The sequence below is a fragment of the Cyanistes caeruleus genome, chromosome 6, assembly GCF_971803275.1.
Source record: "Cyanistes caeruleus chromosome 6, bCyaCae1.hap1.1, whole genome shotgun sequence".
NCBI lineage: Eukaryota > Metazoa > Chordata > Aves > Passeriformes > Paridae > Cyanistes > Cyanistes caeruleus.
The window spans coordinates 45,773,722-45,793,132 of NC_141706.1; the positions used below are offsets into that span (position 1 = coordinate 45,773,722).

General features: G+C 49.9%; 1 long non-coding RNA gene across 1 annotated transcript; it reads right to left on the reverse strand.

Moving 5' to 3' along the window:
* Positions 1 to 590: 590 nt before the first annotated feature.
* On the reverse strand, positions 591 to 4,765 carry LOC147652647 (uncharacterized). Its single transcript, XR_015288299.1, has 2 exons — positions 4,641 to 4,765; positions 591 to 4,531 (listed from the first exon to the last, which is right to left on the reverse strand). It is a non-coding gene; the product is annotated as an uncharacterized LOC147652647 (long non-coding RNA).
* Positions 4,766 to 19,411: the final 14,646 nt, after the last annotated feature.

Here is a 19,411-nt window from a genome sequence, read left to right on the forward strand (position 1 = left end):
CTTTGGATACACCTTTGCATCTTTCAGCAGCTCACAGGGTAGGGGCTCCTTCAACCAGGTGCTGCAGCTCAGCCGCTGGGTTTAAAAGGCAAATTTTCATATCAATCCATGACTTGATCTGATTTCTTTTGTCCCTTCTGAAGTGTGGGGTGACTGCAACGTAGGACTACTGTCTCCTCTTCCTGTGCCCACTGCACCCCCAGCATGTTACAGCCCCATTCAACGGATGCTCCTCTCCCTTCAGCCTCTCCTACTGCAGGTGCTGCCTTTCCTGGTCCTCACCAAGCTGTCTGCTTTCCAACAGCTTTGTGGCAGAGGGGCCTGTCCAGCTCCCCCAGTTCTCTCTCTCCAGCCTCCAGAAGTTGTGCTCCTAAAGCCTCTCCTACTTGAAACCAGTGGCTCCATCTCCCTTCTTCTCATTGCCCCTCGACTTTCAGGCTCTCTCAGACCACAGCCACCCCCTTTTGGGATGGGAGCACTGCTGCCTACCCTCTAGTGTGCAGAGGAGCGGGGAAAGGAGCAAAAGCACAGTGAATGAATCCTCCTGAAAGCATGCTGGGTCTGGAGTGCAGCAGAACCTCAGCACATCATTTCTGGCTGGGGATGGCAAGTGAGGGAGATGGGAGGTAACTTCACAGGTGAGCAGGTGTCACCAGAATAATGGGCAGAGTGGGTTCAGGCTTCACCTTGGTGCTGGCAGCTGGCTTACAGAGCAGCAGAAATGCCAGAGGGTGCTTTGGCACTTCCTGGGATGCAATCAGCTTGCCTCTCTGTCCTGTATAGGGCAGAGACAGTCACAAGGCAGGAGTTTGCATGGCAGTGGATGTCATAAGCAATGCCCAGTAACAGTCGTGGCTTGTTTCTTTGTTCTGAGGAAGAAGAATGTCCTTTCCATCCTCACCTAATTACTTTCTTATGCAGCAGTGGAAAGAATGCTTATGCCTAAACCTGACACGAGAAAATTATCAATGCCATAAACAAAGCCATAAACAAAGCAGCCAAGAGCCAGGGTAGTGTTCAAAGCCAGAGCAGAAGACCCCAGAGCAGGGGGCACAAATGGATTCCTCCTTCCCAGAGGTGCTGGATCACCCCAGAGAAGAAGACGACTTCAGCATTCCCAGGGGACAACATGTGCACAGGAGCCTGCACTTGGGTAGGCACTTGGTACCCACCAAGGGTAGTGGGGCTGCAGGAGCTTGTGCCTCCCTAATGGGGCTGAGTAACAAGATGTGCAAACCCAACAGAGCCATCAACACCCCCCTGGCACCTCTTGCAGCCGCCCCTGGCTGCGATGGAGCCTGGCCCAGGGAGCTGGCATCCCTTCTCAAATGAGCTTAGCTCTGTGTTTACAGTAACCCCCTGGAGCTGGACACCGAGCTCTTTGCAGCCTCACACATGCAAACACTCCTTAGCTTTTTCAGGGATATGCTGATGCCATTTGATCCCACAGAAGTGCTGCAGCAGAGCAGGGGCCAGCTGAGGGCAGTGGCCCCCAGTCCCCCAAGGGCTGTCTGGCACAAGGAGCTGAGGGCACAGAGGTTATGTGTAGGTGCTCTGTGGCTCATATTTGGCCATTCCCAAAAACAAACCCATTGGAAAAAAGGAAGGATGTGGGGAGTCCTAATGCAGGTTGGGCTTCAGCATGCGGCACAGTGGGGGCTCAGCAGTCAAACATGAAATACCTCATTGCTCAGGAACTCGCACAGGCAGAGTGTGGATGGTTGGGCTGCTTGCTTCTGAGGTCAAGCCCGCACTTGGGAAGAGAAATCAGCAGCAGCAGAGTGAGGATCGGGCAATAAGCTGGCAAGCAGGGTTTGACAGCCCAGCCCCAGCAGCAGGGAGCACAGGGCTCCTCTGGGGACATGACCTTCAGGCAGGCAGCTCAAAGTGCTTTTTACTGCCTTCACTTCCTTTAATTCACCATGTGGCTTTGTCCATGCATTCTAGGGCCAGGGCACTGAGCTGAAAGAGGCAGACCTGGCAGCCGGTTCAGAAAGCAAGGGGCTCATCAGATCCTGCAGAGAAGAAGAGAATGTGTGGCCTGCATTGATGACACTTCTCACCTGGCCTGTCCATGGCAGAGAGGGTGGGGTGCTTGGGCAGCTGAGGATCAAAGCCACAGGGCCAGAGGCAGAGGGGCCAAGCAGGCTGTGACCTGGAGGGACAAGCTTAAGTCACATCATCTTGAGCCCTCTCAAAGGATAGGGAGAAGGGACTCTTCAAGACTGTGCTGATGGGGACCCCTCTGTGCTAGGCCCCCTCACACCTGCATTACCCCACCCATCGGGTCCACACCAGCTCTGCACAATTCTCTTGGGGCAGTAACACCTGGGAGCCATGCTTCCAGGGCCAGTTGGCCCCCAGATGTGGCTCCTGGCACTGTATCCCTTCGATTAATTAGCCCCTTTTCTTCCTCTTCAGAAGGGTTCACAACCCACATGTGCTTCTTCCTCTGCTGTGAGCATACCCGTAACGCACTGCAGATGGAACACATTCCATGGATTCAGAAGCTGCCTGCAGCTCCCGCAGAGGAAGAAGGAGTGATCCCCTTGCTCAGGGCTCAAGGGCTCAAGGGCAGGGGAAGGTTGGCCAGCCTCACTGGCTTAAAAATTGGGGTGTGGAGCCAGCCTTGCAGAGGTACAACTTGCAGCTTCTCTGAAAGGATCCAGCTCACACCAGGAGGGAGAGCAGGGCAGCCATGGGGAGCTGGATAGAGAAACAATTTCAAGGCAGCAGTACAGAGAGATCTCTGGAGAGGATCTCTGTGACCATGGGCATCAGAGAGGCAGGAAAAGCAGCCTCTGAATTTGCAAACAGACAGAAAATCCTCCATGGACAGCACTCCCACCCATTGCCTTTGCCGTGAGACACACGCAGCTCAGCACATTCATATTTATGCCACCCAGGGACGTAGACATTCCACCCAACAGACAAGGCACTACAGCCAGACACACAGCCTGGCCCTTCAGCCACCCCACACACTCTCGGTGCATCCCTCAGAGCCTTGGGGACATCTTGGCTTCTCCCTGGGAGGAGTCCACCAGCAGGCAGCTAAGAGCTGTGTAAGCAGTGGTTTGTTGTCAGAAAACAGAAGAGAAATTGTCCAGTTCTTTAGTCTAAAGCCAAGGTTTGCTGGTTTTATCATTCCTTCTGCTTCCATTTAACCAGGGCAATTGCTGGGATGAAGGCACAGACCAGGCAACTGGGTGTTCTACAACTGGGTTTCTTGGTCGTGCTGTTGGCTAAGCATATGTCCATGCACTCCCAAGGGCTGAGAGCACACGCTGAGAAAGAGGTTACAGGAGAAGACAAAGACATGCAACTAGGAGAAAAGACCTGGAGAGCAGGATCAGATGGCAGAACCCAAGGGATGGGAGTGCAGTGTGAGGCACAGAGGAGATTGCTGTGGGCTACTGCTGTAGAAAGGCCCTGGCTGGGCTGGCTGCAGAGCACAGCTGGTTCCTTATTTATTCATTACACTATTTAGAGCCCATTTGGCAACTGCTTGGGAGAAAAAAGAATGCTCAGTTAGAATGTGACTCATGTAGAGCTACAGCAGCTCAAGGGAGTCTGTCCATTTATAATTAATGAAGTCCTGTTTGAAATTATCTGACTGCAATCTTCCCTCTTCCCAAGAGGCTGGTCTGGCCTCTCTGCTTCTTCAATACCTGTAGCTGGAACTGCATGTGGCAGGGAACAGGGCCTAAAAATCAGGAAAGCCAGATCATGCCCTAGGAGCACAGATGCTGCCCTGACCAGGAAATCCATTCCATCATGTTCCCTGTGGAACAAGCTTGCTCAGGACATCAGCTGGATGGGAGACTTCAGCTGTTCCACTCATTTGTCAGCTGTCCTCACTAAGGAGGGAAAGGGAAGAAGGAAGCAGAACATCTTGCCATCTTTTATAGGTTGTGACCCAAAAAGAGGGAGGTCAGGGCACTGCTGAAAACAGTGGAAAGGGCCCTGATAGTGTGAATTTCCATAACCTTCTCTTCCCCTTTTCACTGGGGTCTCAATGCCAGAAGGCTATTCCTGTGGCAGCTGTTGAGCATCCACAGACTGGAAGGGAACAGGGAAGCAGGAACTGCAGGTTGAGGGTATGCAGGGAGCCTGAAGTGCTCTCCTAAGTGAAAAGTCTCCCTTCCTGGTGTCTGGTACAACTTCACAGGCAGCCCTTCTGAAAGAAACCACAATCTGTAGAAAATAGAAGAGATGCAAACCAGTTGATCCAGCAGTGAGGACAGAAGAAACCAGGCAATGCCCAGACTATGATGAAGAAGTTCTTCCTGAGAAATTCCTCCCATGCTGAATTTCTTAACAACAAAGAGATTACAAAAAACCAACTGAAGTAGTTTCATTCCTACTTCTCATTCAAAGTAATCTTCCTAAAAAGCAATAATTCATTTCCTTCAGGTTACTGTACCTTCCTTAAGAACCTCATTGTGGCTGCCCAGGACATGGGGAATTTTGACTTTTAAGTTCTTCAGCCCATCAGCTTTGCATAACAGAGTAAAACTGACGATGGTAGATCCTGAAATAAGAATGATTGGTGGGGTGATGTTACATCTGCATATTTGATTACTCTGCCATATTGAGATTGCAAGCTCACACTCATCACAGGATTTTAGGTGCTTTCCTACCAGTTTGGGCACTGCAATCGCTGTGTGAGCAGTGATCTCAGCTCATTACAACGCAGTGATTTCAAGGGGATGTTTAATAGCTTATTAATAAGTGAATCTTAGGGAACTGAAAAAAAAGTGGCAATTATTAGGTGGGATGTGTTAGAGCTTAAATAGTCATCACGCAACAGACTCATGCACTGACACTTTACAGTCCCATTGGGTAATTATTGGGATTAGGCTGAGTACCTAATTTCCCAGCTATGACTTCACAGGCTGGGAATCCAGCCCTCTGCTGACATCACAGCTCCACAAGTCTCCCTCACTAGTTACCATGCTGACGACTGTCAGGTGGTGACTACATATAGGTGTGGCACACAGCTTTAAGAAAGGACCCACACTCTTACAGGAAATAAGAATAGTGATGAATGAGAGTCTAACAAGGAAATAAATGCATGTCAGCTGCAGAGAAGATGAGCAAAGCCCCCTTTCTTGCCATACCACATCAGGTCATAATCTTCTGAGAAACGTAAGGAGCTGGAGATGGGGAAGCATCCACTTCCCACTCAGAGAGGGGCCCTGCCCTGCACAGAAGTCCATAACATGATTAAAGAGATGGCATTTGTGATTCTCCTTCCTCTCCCAGAGGAGTTTGGAGCTAAGGACAAAAGCAGGGACAATGTTCTCTGATGACGATGATTACCTCTGTACTCAGCTCCAGCATGCATTATCAGGCTATGCCTCTGCCTTCCCAGCCTCTCCCCATTTCAACCCATCTGAGCAGGCAAGGAAGACTTGCACAGCTCAAGCACAAAGCAGTGCCAACAGCACAGGTGGCCACCTGTCTTCTCTCCAGGCTGGCAAGCCCAGAGAGCAGAGGTGGCAGCTGAGGAAGGCAGCTGGCATCATCAGTGTGGGAGAGACCCTTTCCCTCCCTCCCAGAGCCAGGCCCTCTGCATCCCTGAGCCAAGAGAAGCTCCTGGAGGGTGGCAGGACTGAAGGAGATGGGGAGCTCCTGATATTTCTGGGGAGCATCAGGTCAGAACTGCCTGCTCTGAGGCTGTGCAAGCTGGGCTGGTCTATGGGCAGCAGAGGACCAGGAGGAAGGTACACAGGGCTACAGAGCAGGAAAGTTCTTCCCCAGCCAGGAGTGCAATCTGGGAACTGATGAAAATTAAGCAACAAAATTAAGGACATGGGCATGCTGAATGCTCCTGGCTGGGCACAAAGCTTGGCCAGGGCAACCCCAGGTGGCAGGAAAAGTGCTGTCTCTGGGGACCCCTCTCAATGCCACTTTGGTTCCTTGTTCCACAAGGAGATGGGACCCTGGCCTGAGTCACCCCAACCTTGCTGCCCACATTCAGCAAAGGCAGCTGCTCCTATGGCAGGTTGCTCTCAGTCAGGCTCTGCTTCCCTGCAAGCCTGGCTGGATCTGTGGGAGCTATGGAGGGTATGAACATCACTGACAAAAGCTTTAGGCTACACAAATCACCAAGAGGTAACAGTGAAGCTAAAATCCTATGTGAGAGCAAGTTTGGGGATCTGGGGAGTAAAGCAAAAGGCTTGAGCATGGACCTCATGTTTGAGTTCACCATGTGTAACTCAGGTGGTGTGGTATCAGCACCTTGTGCCCTGCCTCATCCCCACCATCCACAAGCTTCCTGTCAGCCTGTACCTAGGGCTGGCTTTCCTTCCCACACCAGAGAACTGCTGCTCCTCTTTGGTAGCCCACTGCTGCCACCAGTCCTTCCACTGGGACTGTGCTTCTCCCCAGCACAGCTTTCAGAATCCAGATCCAGGCCCAGCAAGACACATTTCCCAGCCCAGAAGGAACACCTGATTTCAGGACAAAAGTGCATGTGAAGTTTGGCCCTAGGAAGCAGCTGCCCCACTTATTTCAGTTCCCATGGCAATGCCAGCAGGGCGGGACTCCGATCTGCAGTGCCTCCATGACCACAAAGCTCCTGGGGATGTCAAGAAAAACCACAGAGGTTTCTCTTGAAAACAGAAACCATTGGTGTGGCCAGCTCTAGCCCTGTGCCTCCTCACCAGGACAGATCCACCCAAGGCCAATGCACCCCAGGGATGCATCTGTGTTACCCATACAAGCAGGGCAGCCTCTTCTGTGACAGCTCCAGTGCTGCTAAGCAGAGCCTGGGGGCTGAGGAATATTCCAGCTTGCCCCTTTCTTCCCTCACAGTCTGACTCTGAGTTGATGTGAACTACAGCTGACCTACAGCTCTCTGCCTCACCTGTCCCTGCCCTAGTATCCATATCCTATATGGCATCAGCTCCTTGGCCCCTGCTCAGTTCAAGCCTCCAGCTGGCTTCAGAGCCACTGCTAGAAACATTATAGCACACCTGTTCTTCAGATGAGGGTTTACAGCCAAGACTAGCACATCTGGATTGTAAAATAGACATTTGGAAGTTTATCAACATGTTTCCAAACAGTCTGAGTATGGCAGAAACTCTGTCTGGTTGCTTTAGTGGAGGAAGCAGCTGGGCTACGAGGATGGTTTGGTGCCCTTCTCACGCCCCATGCAGGTTGGGCTGAGCCTCTCCTCCCTCCCACCTTCCCCCAGAAACTGAACTGCCCCTTCCTGACACTAGTGGTCCAGGAAGCTGTGTCAGCAAGGCTCTAGGAAGGAAACAGGGAAGTGGAATCCAGTGCCCTTCCCACCCCAGAACCCGCTGACGCAGCTACACAAAGCCAAACATCTCCCAGAAACTCCACGTGCTCAGAAAATTGATTGTGAATCTGCACCATATGGGTTGGGAGGGAGGAACTGACTCCATCAGCTTGGTCCTGTGCAAAACTCAGCTGCCAACAGACTCCAGGGCTTTTGCTCTCAACAAAGTCTTGATCAGCAGCAGCACCAAGCTGCCACTAATGGGTTTGTCAGCACCAAGAAGATCTAAAGGAGGAACGTGGCCCACTGCCCTGAATTGTTTTAAGTGTGTAGCCCCTCTCATCGTATTTGCTTCTCAGATGTGCAGCACTCACACCGGTGCTAACAACAGACCTCCCACAGAAGCGTTCAGTAACATACTCTACAGGTTTTGGTTTCTTTCCAGTCATCCCCCACCAGCAGAAACACAGCTGATACTTAGGGGTGTGAGTGACAGAGGCAAGAGACACAACCTGTAAAGCTGATAGGGCAGCTCTACCCCCAGTATGCAGGAGAGCTTTGGTAATGTGGTGGCTGTTTCCCACAAGATCTTCAGATGGTCTGGGCCGAAGTTAATCAGCAGCTGATTAACAATCCTCTCATCTCCTTCCATTTTGACAGTCCATCTGCAGGTGAAGGCAACACTCCTGTCCTGCAGTTCTGACTACCTTACCATGCTCTCATCACCCCTGAAAGAGAAACCACCCTGCTACCATAGCGCTGAGCACTATTGGAGACCACTGAGCCGTTTGGAGACCGGGGCAAACATGTATTCTTTCATCAGCTTCACCCCAGTGAATATCTTCCCTCCCAAAGTCACATGCTCTCAGTAATACTGAATGACCTCTTTGGAGTCACTAATTCAAAGTGGTTCCAAATTCAAGAGGATTTAGTGGAGGAGCCTGGGGAGAGATAAAGGTGAGAAGGTCAGGGGTAACCCCAAAGCTTCAAACAGTGTACTTGTAGTGATGAAGATACAAATACATTTCTATGGTGCTTTGCACTCAGCCAATTTCTTTGTCTTTATGTACCTGTGTACAGCTCTCACATTAATTCAAGTGTTTTCTCCTGCCCTTTGGTCTATGAAATGTGGCAGGAGAAAACGCCTGAATTAATGTGAGAGCTGTACACAGGTCACTGCTTAGGGGGAACCACCATGTTTATCTGCTGCTACCACTGAGCACATATAACATTGTCTGAGGTCCATGCTAGGGCCCAGTTCTGCCACTGGATACTTCTTCCATGGGACTTGAGAACCCACAAAGTTGCTAGAAGGAATTCAGGTTGAAGCACTGCAAGACATAACAGAGAACAGGTTGGAAAATAAGGGAAGGGGATTCAAAACATCATTTGGATTTTGCCAAGCAAAATTCCCTTTTGCTTCTGCGTGTGTCAGTGGGTCCATCTGCCCAGACCATTCCAGATGGTGTACTTTTACTGAGAGAGGAGGCAGTGTAGAATTCACATTTCTCATTAAATTGAGCTGGTCACCTCTAAGAATACAGGTCAATGAGTGTGTTGTCTCTTCCTCCCCCTGGACTATAAATCTGACCCCCACCCCAGGCCCTCCCTCCCTGAGGCAGGCAGGTCCTGCTCATGACAGCCAGTGCTTTGTTTAGCAGCTGAGCCAACACTTCCTCCCAAGGGAGAACATAACTCTGTAGAGGCAGAGGTCAAGTGTGCTCTTCCCAAAGCTGAGGATTTGCCTTTGCCACTTAATCCAGCTTGAGATCTCACAGCCAACACAGTTTCTCCCAAGCCTGGGAACTCAGCCTTTGTGGGCAGACAAAAGCAGGCTGTCCTGGCAGTGGAGATCATCCCCTGGTGCTCTCCCACACACTCACAGACTGGTTGAGGTGGGATTTGACCTCTGGAGAAGGGCCCAGTCCCCTGCTCAGGCCAGGATGCTGGAGTCACATTCGATGGAGATTTTGAACCCCTCTGAAGATAGAGGCTCCACAGCCTCCCTGGGCAACTTGCTCCAGCATCATTAACTCTTTCCTGGCCTCTAACACAGGTGGCCATCCACCAACTTTGCTGTAATGGGTTTGGTCACCATCAGAGAAGGTGGAGGTGCCCCTCTTGGGAATGGGACACCTGTAGACCCACACATGCTTTTAGCTGCACTTCCTGGCTCCAGTCCCAAGGGGCTCCCCAAGTTGCAGGGCCTTGGTCAAGAGGAGCCTGGAGCCTCATTCTCCCCGACCATGAAAACACAGTGATAACAGATTCAGCCCTTGCCGTTTTCCCTGTTTCTTGCTTTCTGTTCAAGATAACTGAAGAAGCAGGGGTGAGGAGCAGGGGACATCACTTGGGAGGCAGACTTTTGTCTTTCAGAGTTGACTGCCTCTGAGATTTAGGAGGATTAACTCTTCAGCCCCTCCATAAATACCAGACTACCCCATGGCCACCCTCCCTACCAACCCTTGCAGTCAGCACAGATCCATGAGAATCCCAGGCCCACAAGCCTGTTTTCACAGGTCTGTGCCATTTCACCTCCTGGTGTTTTCTGGTTCTCATTATCTCTGCAGAGCTGATGACACTTAAGACACTTAATCTCCCTGGAGGCTTTCTCCGGCACTTTAAGTCTGACTTATGCAACATGTGCTGGTGTCCTATTCACCCAAGCTCACCTCTGGCTTGTTAACACCCTGGCTGGCCAAGGACCCTTCCCTGCCTGCCAGCAGATCTGAACCAGGCTGAACCTCTGCACTCACCGGAGTTAAAGCTTTGGCAACTTTCTTCTTCTACCCCTTTCTCTTATTCATTGACGGTCATTTATCACAGCAGCCTCTTCCTACAGGGGGCCCATGTCCACAGACCCAGATCTGCCCCTGCAGCTGCCAAGGAAATCCCAGGGGCAGGCACTGAACAAGGGCAAACCCAATTAGCAGCTGTCAGGTAACACTACCAATGACCTTAGCCTGGTTATGAACCCCAGCTGCTGGGAGGGCACCACCAGTTTAGGATGATCCCTTCCCAGGCCATCAGAATGCTTCTGGCAGGGAACACAGCCTCTTCCCCAGCTTTGTGACTTCTGCTTTTGTTAGAAACCAGTTCAGAAACACAAGAGTTTGGGAACCAAACAGCTCTTAACACTTATCACTGCTTGCCCCCAGAGAAAAGTCTAATTCCAAAGTACAGCTACAGCACATGAATATCTGTTTGCAACACCTCATTGGAGGAATTAAAAAGTGACAATGATACTGTACTTGGGACATGATGACAGCTGCTTCACCCAGCCAAACAAGACTGAGGCCAAGGCTGGTCCAGCCTACTAAATGGTGCTAGAGCTTCAGGCTGGGCCTGGTACCAAGCACTACAGTGGAGCCCCTCTACATGGCCCCTGGACATCTTTGCATTTGCAGGCCTGGCGACCTTGCCAAGCTTTTCTCCACTATCCTGCTATTTCTTTTCAGTCTGTTTCTTGCTTCTTGTCCACACTGCCTGCACAAGCTACTTTGCAGGAGGAAAGGTCATCTCTCACAAGCTGTGTTGTACTAATGTGAGGTGGGGTGAACAGCCTCTGCAGAGCAAACCTTCCACTTCTGCATTGTACTTGGATGCATTGACATCGCTTGTGTTATGGCAAGGGCCTGTCCTCTGTCCAAGCCAACCACCACCATCACACAGAGAGGAAGGCAACAGCACTATAACCTGGATGCCCCACACATTCCCTCCAAGACCTTTGCAGTGCTCACATCCAGCCAGGCCCACCAGGGAGGCACATTGAATGAGGGCAGCTGGACAGGAGCCCTGCAAAACCAACCAAGCCTCCACATACCGGCCACTGAATTTGCATCTGAAGCCACTAACAAATGAGGTGAAGGAAAAGCCTGGAAGGGTGACCAAGCTTGGGTTTGAGTCCCGACTCCAGAGCAGCTGGTGCAGTCTGGCAGGCAGTACACAGCTCAGCTGTCCTCAGCACCCTTGCTGAGCTGGAACTTCTTCCAGTGTTCCCATGAGCCAAGTGTGCCGTTCCACCTCCTTGAACTCCTGCAATCCCCACAATTGCAGATAGGGAAAGGACCCTCTGCCCCCCTCCCAAAGGAGACTTTATGCATCCAGGGTACAAGAGGGGGTAGTCGAGAGCAGCTGCTCAAGGTGGTTTGCAGTGATTCACCACAGCTGAACACCCTCAGCCCCTGGTCATGGACCCCAAGACCCCAGCAAGACATCATCTAGAGCACTAGTGCTCCTCAGCTCTTGTCATGCTGTGAGCTTCTCTCATAACATGGCTGCCCCTTCCCACTCTGCTTGCAGAGCTAGGGCAGGCTTTCTTCCAACTGGATGCCATCCAGAGCCTCCACTGAGGTCCAGAGAAGGGAGCAGGAGGTGCTCCAAGGGGCTGGGAGAAGGGACACAGACCACGGCTCAGGGGGTTAAGGTGGCATTGCAAGAACCCAGTACCTGGGTGCTAGGGTGAGAGGTATCACAAGGTCGGATTTTTCTATTGCTAAAACTTCAGAGATTTCTCTTTCCATCTGCCTTCCCACCATCTGCTGAGGCGACTACAAGGGAGAGGAGGTTTGCAAGGGTCACTCCTGGGCCAAAGCAGATGGAAAGGACCTGCTGCAAGCATTTTAATAGACATGGGCCAGACAGCTGCAATATGCCCCCCAGCCCTGCTGACAGCTCACTGGTTCATCCAGTGCACAGAGTACCACAGTGAAAGCTGGCTCACAACTGCACACACTGCCCCGGAGGCTTGTTTGCAACGACAAAGGGTCTGCAGCTGTACGAAGCAGTGAATTAACAAGCTGTTTAAGTCCTTCATTGGAGGCCTGAACAAACAGATGCTGCCAGGAGCTGGTCTCTCCCCCTCCTGGGGACCATCCTTCAGGTCAGAGATGTTTTTTCTTGGTGCTCTCTGAGGGGAAAAACCAGCAGAACCTTTGCTACCCAGAGCTCCAGGGCCTTCTCCTCTCCCTGTGCCTTTGAACCTTTTCCAAATTTCTCAGCTCTGCAGGCTTCCAGACCTGGCCTGCTGCAAACCTAATTAACTCTCTTGTTCATTTATGGTCTTTTGTCACTAAAGCGAGTAATTGGTGCACACAGGCAGCAGATCCTCATGTGCTCACATGAACTTGACTGCTCCCTTTGGTTTGCTGGGAAAGCCCTCTCCTGCTCACCAAGGGTGCCTGCAGTCCCTCTCTGTGGCCAGCCACTTCAGGATCATCTATGGAGAGCACGCTGCCTCCATTTCCAGCAAGCTCTCTCAGTACTTTTGCAATCAGAAGACGCAGTTCTTCTCAGGACGTGACACCTTTGAATTCAAGCAAGTCTAGACCGTGGACTGCACCTTAGCCCTTCTCCCTTGCCCTTGGGGTTTCTCATCACATGCTGTTGTTTGCTTGCTTGCTCATGCACACACACGCACACTCAGGAGCCTGCAGCCCAGTGGGGTGGCACAGACCCCAGGCCTGGCAGGGTTGCTGCTGCCACAGTAATTTCTCCCTGCATTGGTACTCACTCAAGTTTGCATACAGCCAGATGCATGTAAGAACAACATGACCCTGCTGCTCTTTTACCACCACCACCCTCCTCTGTGTTCCCTATTACCCCTGGCACCACAAGGATGGAGAACAGCAGAGAGAGGCAGGGCCCTTTCACAGGAGGATAGCTGGGCGGGATTATCCCAGGGCTCCTGGACCAAACAGACAGCTCTTCAGCCTTTGGAAACCTCCCTTGCCTCTGCTCCTTGGCCTTGTAGGGGTGGGGGAAGGGATCCCAATGAACATGTTTGTGCTGTTTTTCTTAATAGGGTGTTGTGTAACACAGAGGGAAGTGACTACACCGGGGACCCCAGCTGAGAACAGAGACTTTAATCCTGCTGCCCAGGAAAAACTTGGAAAAAATACCTACATCTGTTCTGTTGCATTAGGCTCATGGCTCAGAGGCTGACAGCTGACCCTGGCTGCTCATGATGCCAAGGTACAGCCCCTGCCAAACAGTGCCAGGGTAAATTACCGTGACTGATTAGAAAGGCAAAAGGCAGCCAGAGAAAACCGTGGAGAGTGCTCTTCCTGGACAGAAGGGAGAAGGCCAAGCCAGAGTTCATCAGAGTATTCCATCTTCTCCACTGCCATACTGGCAGAGAGGAAGGAGCAATAGTGGAAAAGAATAAGGCAGAGGATGAGATGGAGGGAGATGAACGAAGGTGAGGAGGCAGAAAAGAAACTACAGCTGCATCCACCTCTCCATGGGGCTCACCAAGGATGAGCTTCAGGAGACAGCCCTCCTTCTCCTCAAACCTGTTCCAGGCTGAGACCACAGAGGACAAAAGGTACTCTTTTATCTACAAGCAGGCTTCACAGCTCAGGAAGGGCGTAGGGCGGGTGTTGGCCCCACAGAGCAGTGCACACTCCCTGCTATGAGTCTGCCAGCTCCAGGACATGTAAGAGCACAGGTGTGGGGCTCCCTAATGCAGCACCACAACACAGCTCTCTTCCAGGCTCAGGCCTTGTCATCAACAACCCATACAACAATTCAGAGAGTGAAAAAGAAATTAGCTACCAAGCAAACAGAACAACAATACTGAAATTTGACTAACAGCAGACTCCTAGGCACTCTGGAAACATGTCGAAGACTTCTCACCATATTTGGTGGAGCTCTACATTGATACATCCACTGGAAACACAGTAAGTGCTGTGCTGGGACCACACGGAAGGAGGAAGAGCCCGTTTTCCATGTAATCCCTCTTAGAGACACAGCAGGGTGCTGAGGGTGGCCCTCCCCTATGTGAGAGGGGGTTTTCTGGAAAGACATTAGCACCCAGTGTTGTGAAGGATATGCCTGCTCCTTACTCATGTATTAAATTGGCTCAAGTCTAGTTAGCACAATGACAGGATTAAAGCAGATTCTACCTTCTTCCTACCTAGGGCCACCAGCTACCAAACACTCCTCCAGGTCAGCATCCAGCACAGGACAGTGGATAGCTTCAAGAAAATCAGGAAAAAACCTCCTTTCTGACTTCTGTCTGTCAGAGACAGGCTTTGGCCCTGAAGCAGGAATGTTTATTTGCTTTAAATCTTATTTAGCCATGGATGTTTTCATTATCCACATGCATGTCACACTCTTATCTGCCCTTAGGAGGATAGGCAGGAAAGCTCTTGCTTTCCTCAGTCCATATGTGGAGCAGACAGTTTTGATTGGCCACGTGCTTTTTTGCCTTTCAATCCCTGCTGGCTGTCACTTTGACCTTGTTCAACCAGACAAAGGCATGAGAAGCAGTGTGTTTCCTTCAGTCTCTTATAAACTTCAACACCACTATCTCATATCAAACTCTGTTCCTCTCCCCATCTCCATGGGTTACCTGTTCCATGCAATCCTAAACCTCCAGCACTAACTGAGCTTTTAAGGATCAAGGATCCTGCTGAGAAATGCAGTCAGAAAGTCCAGGTACTTTCTGACCAAGAAGCATTTCTGCACTTCCAAAAATGCCTCTTGAGTCCAACATCACCAGTCCCATGACTCTTTACCACCTTCCAAACCTCTGCTGTTGTTGACTGACCTGGTGCCTGCCTTTCCCTCTGCTCCTTACACTGCTGGGGAAGCAGCTCTGTCAAGGTCAGAGTTCAGGCCTGAATTAGCTCCACAGCATCAAGTGCATTACACCTCAGTAATGTATTTGTTACACAGCTCCTCTGACATTCTGCCACTTCAAACTTGAAGCTCAGCCCTGCCCAGGAGGAGGAACCAGAGGACATGAGGCACAGCAGAGACAACTCCTAGAAATACATTCTTAGAGCACTTTCCAAAGGCACTGCCAAGAGGCTTACTGACAGTGCTAACTGCAAAGTGTAAGGTTAGCTGGCCCAAGCCACCTCTACTCAAAAACAACCTGATGCAAAGAGTATTCAAGGAAGGCACTGGCCTGTGCAGGGGCCACTTCAGGACAGTTGCCCCCCAGAGGGTGATAACAGGGTCCTTTTTCCTTCCTGTCCCTGGAGCTGCTGCACTGTTCCAGCCACTTACTCATCCAAACTCACATCAGCTTACACTCTCCCAGGTTCTCTGGAAAGGCCAGTGGTGCCTGCAGTTAATAAAAAAAATCCATTATGCTGTAATGAGTCCTAAAAAGAGAATACCAATTCTTTCCACGCACCAGCTCAATTTTGATTTCCTGGTCCACACATTAAAACTCCCTCTCTCCTCACACACTGATGACTAACCTGTGTCTCAAAGCCTGAGGGAACACATCTAATCTGGTTAGTGTTACTGCTGTTGTTTGTTCGTATTTAAGCACATTACTCTTACTAAGCTATTTGTGCTGAGTCTCCTGAGAGAATGCTGCAAGCTAATCATACATATGTAAATCCAACTTCCTTTCATGCATTTTAAATGTGTTGCCTGTTGGAAAACAAAAGGACAAAGGGAACTGGTGCAACAGGGACTTGTGCAGAACCAGCAGATGCTTTCTAGATGCTCACTTCTCACACACTCCGGTTTGGGGATTAGAAGCACAGCAAGTGATTCTACCAGCCAACTTCTTTGGTAGATTAAGAAGTCTGCTGAACAAAAAAAAAACCAACAAAAAAAACCAACAAAAAAAACCCACAAAACCCCCACAAAACCAATAAAAAATAATAATAATAAAAAACCTAAACAAAAACAAACCAAAACAACAGACCCAGACAAGAGAGCTGAAGCTGGCCACTCTTAAAGGGAGCTACCGGTCCCCCTCTGGCGGCCAAGCACCGCATCAGGGTCTGGCTGCACACCAGGGCTGCCGCACGGCTGCTGGCCCTGCACCGCGGGAGCCACCCCAGCATCCCAGCGCCCGGGCAGGGTGGCTCGGCCAGGAAAGCTGCCGGGGAGCAAGGCTTCACAGCACGGAGCTGAGTCAGGGAGCAGGGCACACCTGGGGCTCCAGGGAGGATGTCGTGGAAGTCTTCTAAACCCGAAAAGATTCATTACGAGAACAGCCAGCAGCTGCCCAGCCCCTCCACCCTGACAGCCCATGGACGATCTATATCTGAGCCCTCGGTTTTTAATAGCAATACTGTGTAGCACATTCCCATCTTGAAACAGGGTCTCATTGTGCATGGAGCTATGCAACATCTGAACACAGAGTCCATAGGCTGTTTAGGATGGGGAGTAAAATGGAGAGAAAGAACAGAAGATGGACAGGAAACTAGTGAGCAGAAGGAAATAAGACAGCACAGCTCAGCATAGAAGAGAGCAGTCAGTGAGATGCTCTCAATGGGTGAGCACAAAGGCAACCATTCAATGTCTTGCTAGAAGACACCAAGGCAACATTTTTGGCCTATAATTTTTAGTTTCACCAATGTAGACAATTGCTACCAGTGTATTGCATGTTGCTCCCAATATAAAAGGGCCTAGGAGGGAGAAGACTGAATACCCCTGCTGACTGCTTTAGTCACAGACAAGAAGAGGCTGCCAATTTTCCCTAAGTGGTGGTCTGAGTCTGTTCCACACCAGCACTACAGTCCTCTGCAAATTTGAGCTAGCTTCTATTCAGCAAGCCACTTCTTCAGACAAACCTGAAACCCCCACAGCTACTTTCATCATCCTCCAAGAGGACTGCTGGGAATTTTATATCCTTGCACTTCTTCACCCACCGCTGTAAAAACAGCACTATCTTATCTCAAGGCAACCTCACACTTCAGCTACTGGAGCACAAGAAAGCCCCAAACAGCTGTTCCTTCTGGTAAGAGATGAGATTTCTAAAATTACTCAGAAAATTGCATGGGTTTACAGGCCTTCAGTATTATGTTAGCACAAATCCCTAAAATAAGGGGTGGGTATGGGCCAACATACAGCTTAAGTAGAGGATTGCTTCAAGAGGGTGAGAAGAATTTGGTTTTGGCCATGTAGTCACTCCCCACAAAACCACCTAACCTCAGTCTGGCCTTCACATGCCTCAGCAAAATCTCTGAAGCAATCTTAGGCCAATTCCAGTTTCTCCATCCCTCATACATTGCAAGAGGTCCATTTCCTTTGTCTGTATTCATTGCAGCTTTATACCAAGGTGGAGAGGCTTGGCTCTCAGCCTCACTCCCCACTTCCAACCCTGTGTGCAACTGCCCACACCTCAACACACTTTGTAGCACTGCATTCCTGCAGAAGGGTAGCTGGAAGCGAATCATCAGGAATTTTGGGTGAACTTCAGCTACAGCTGTTTTGTTTTACTGCAAAGAAGTTACGGCAAATTATGTCTAAAAATGAACACATTTATGCAGTAACACCTCCTCTCCTACAATCAAGTTTCATGCTCTGGAAAGCAGAGATTAGCATCTCTCACACATTCAATGGAAAAACCAAAGAGTAGAAGAGGAAGATTCTAAATCCTAGATTCTGCACTGTACAGCTGATGCCAAGACAGGCTGAGGTTCTGGTAGTCTTAGCTTTTCCCACAAGTGTTTCCCTTTTAGAGTTCCTGTAAACTCACATTCAAACTCTTTCTGTACTCATGTGCCAGGTCAGACACAAGATGGTAGCAGAACAGCCCAAACCACACAAAATGTAGTAATTCACTATGGGAACCAGGAATTACAGCTTGGTTCAACTGACCCCAACTCAGCCATAACACTAGGAAAGTAAGAACAGATCTTATCCAAATCAAGCATCATTTCCCCATTTTCTCATTCAGGTATCTGAAGAAATTCATTCTCCGTAGTTCCACAACGGAGGCAAAGCAAGCTGAGCAGAGGAACTGAATGCACAAAAATCCATTTTCCCAAGCAGCACACCATGATACACCTCAGGTCAAGTGGCTGTGTACGGAATCAAGGATCCAAAGATATCAACTCTGTGCTATTGCTGAATATACAAGCTGGGGCATGTGGGATTCCAGCATGAAGTGCATGGGCATGATTTCTCTCAGAGCCCCAACTCCATGCCAAGTGCCAGGATAAATGGAGGCTGTGGAGTCAGCAACAGGGCACTGTCACCAATCCAAGAAATCACAAGAAACTGGAGATCAGGATGGACAGCGTGAGCAGCCAGATGATATCATGCATCCTGTAAAGAGAGACTGCAACTTTATAACTTACTTCATGCTTAAGTAATCCAGCATGCTGAGCTCTCTCCTTCACACCCAGATAGTTTCTGAAAACTATAGGCTCAACTTTGCCCCCTTCTTATGAATTGTACTGGTCATGGCATGTAAAGGTATGTCCACATGGAGTGCTGTGCATCATTTTGCTCATGCCAGGTTTGCTGGCAAAGACACACACCTTTTAGTACCCTGGCCCCAACTCCAGCAGCTCTAGACTCACAACCTCTGCAATTTTCAGGGGACACCGGAACTTCAGTTTCTGTATTCGTCACCACTGCTTTATGGAATCTCCCTCATCTGAGTGCAGCATAAGACAATTCTGTTGCCACAGGAGCTTTTAAGTAATACCATGACCCAACACAGTGTTAGAGGCAATCCCTAAGAATTGCATGCTCCACTCATGCTCTTCTTTAGCCAGTGCTTATGCCCTGAAAGCCAGAATCAACACTAGATGCTGGTATCACATGTGAGAACATCCACCTAAAAATGTGGTGAAACACACACAGCCAGCCAATGCTCTGCTGGCTGAGGACAGGCTAAATCTTGTACAGCCCAGGAAATAGTGTTTCATCCTTTTACAGGCAGAAATGCTAATAGACAGAGAATCACCTTGAAGAATCATCTCACGTTTTAAAGTTATTATTTTAATCCTTAAGGTGTAAAGGACTCAAAAGCCCCCTCTTCTCCTGGCTTCACCTAATCTTGACAGTACTGTGAAGCACAAGCTCTACAAGCACCTGAAGCTCAAAGAGTCAGTGAGACAAAAAAAGTGATTGCACCAACTGCATTAATAATTTACATAAGAGTCCTTAAAATTATTTCTAGCATTACAAGCTGCTTCATAGTATTTTCCAGCCTACCTGCAATGAGGCCTCGCAGTAGCCTGCAAGCCCCAGCACAGAGTCTTGCCTCTTCGCAAAAGCTCACAGGTCCTGGCTTCAGTCAGTCATCCTGAAAGGCTGCAGGTGAAGAACCATACCCTCCCCCCGGCACCCAGCTTCTGCTAGACATCTGGAGATCTGGAGAGGCCCCTTACCCATAGACATCACCAGTTTGATTCCCTCTATAAATCCCAGAAAAATTGCTGAGCTAAGAAGGCA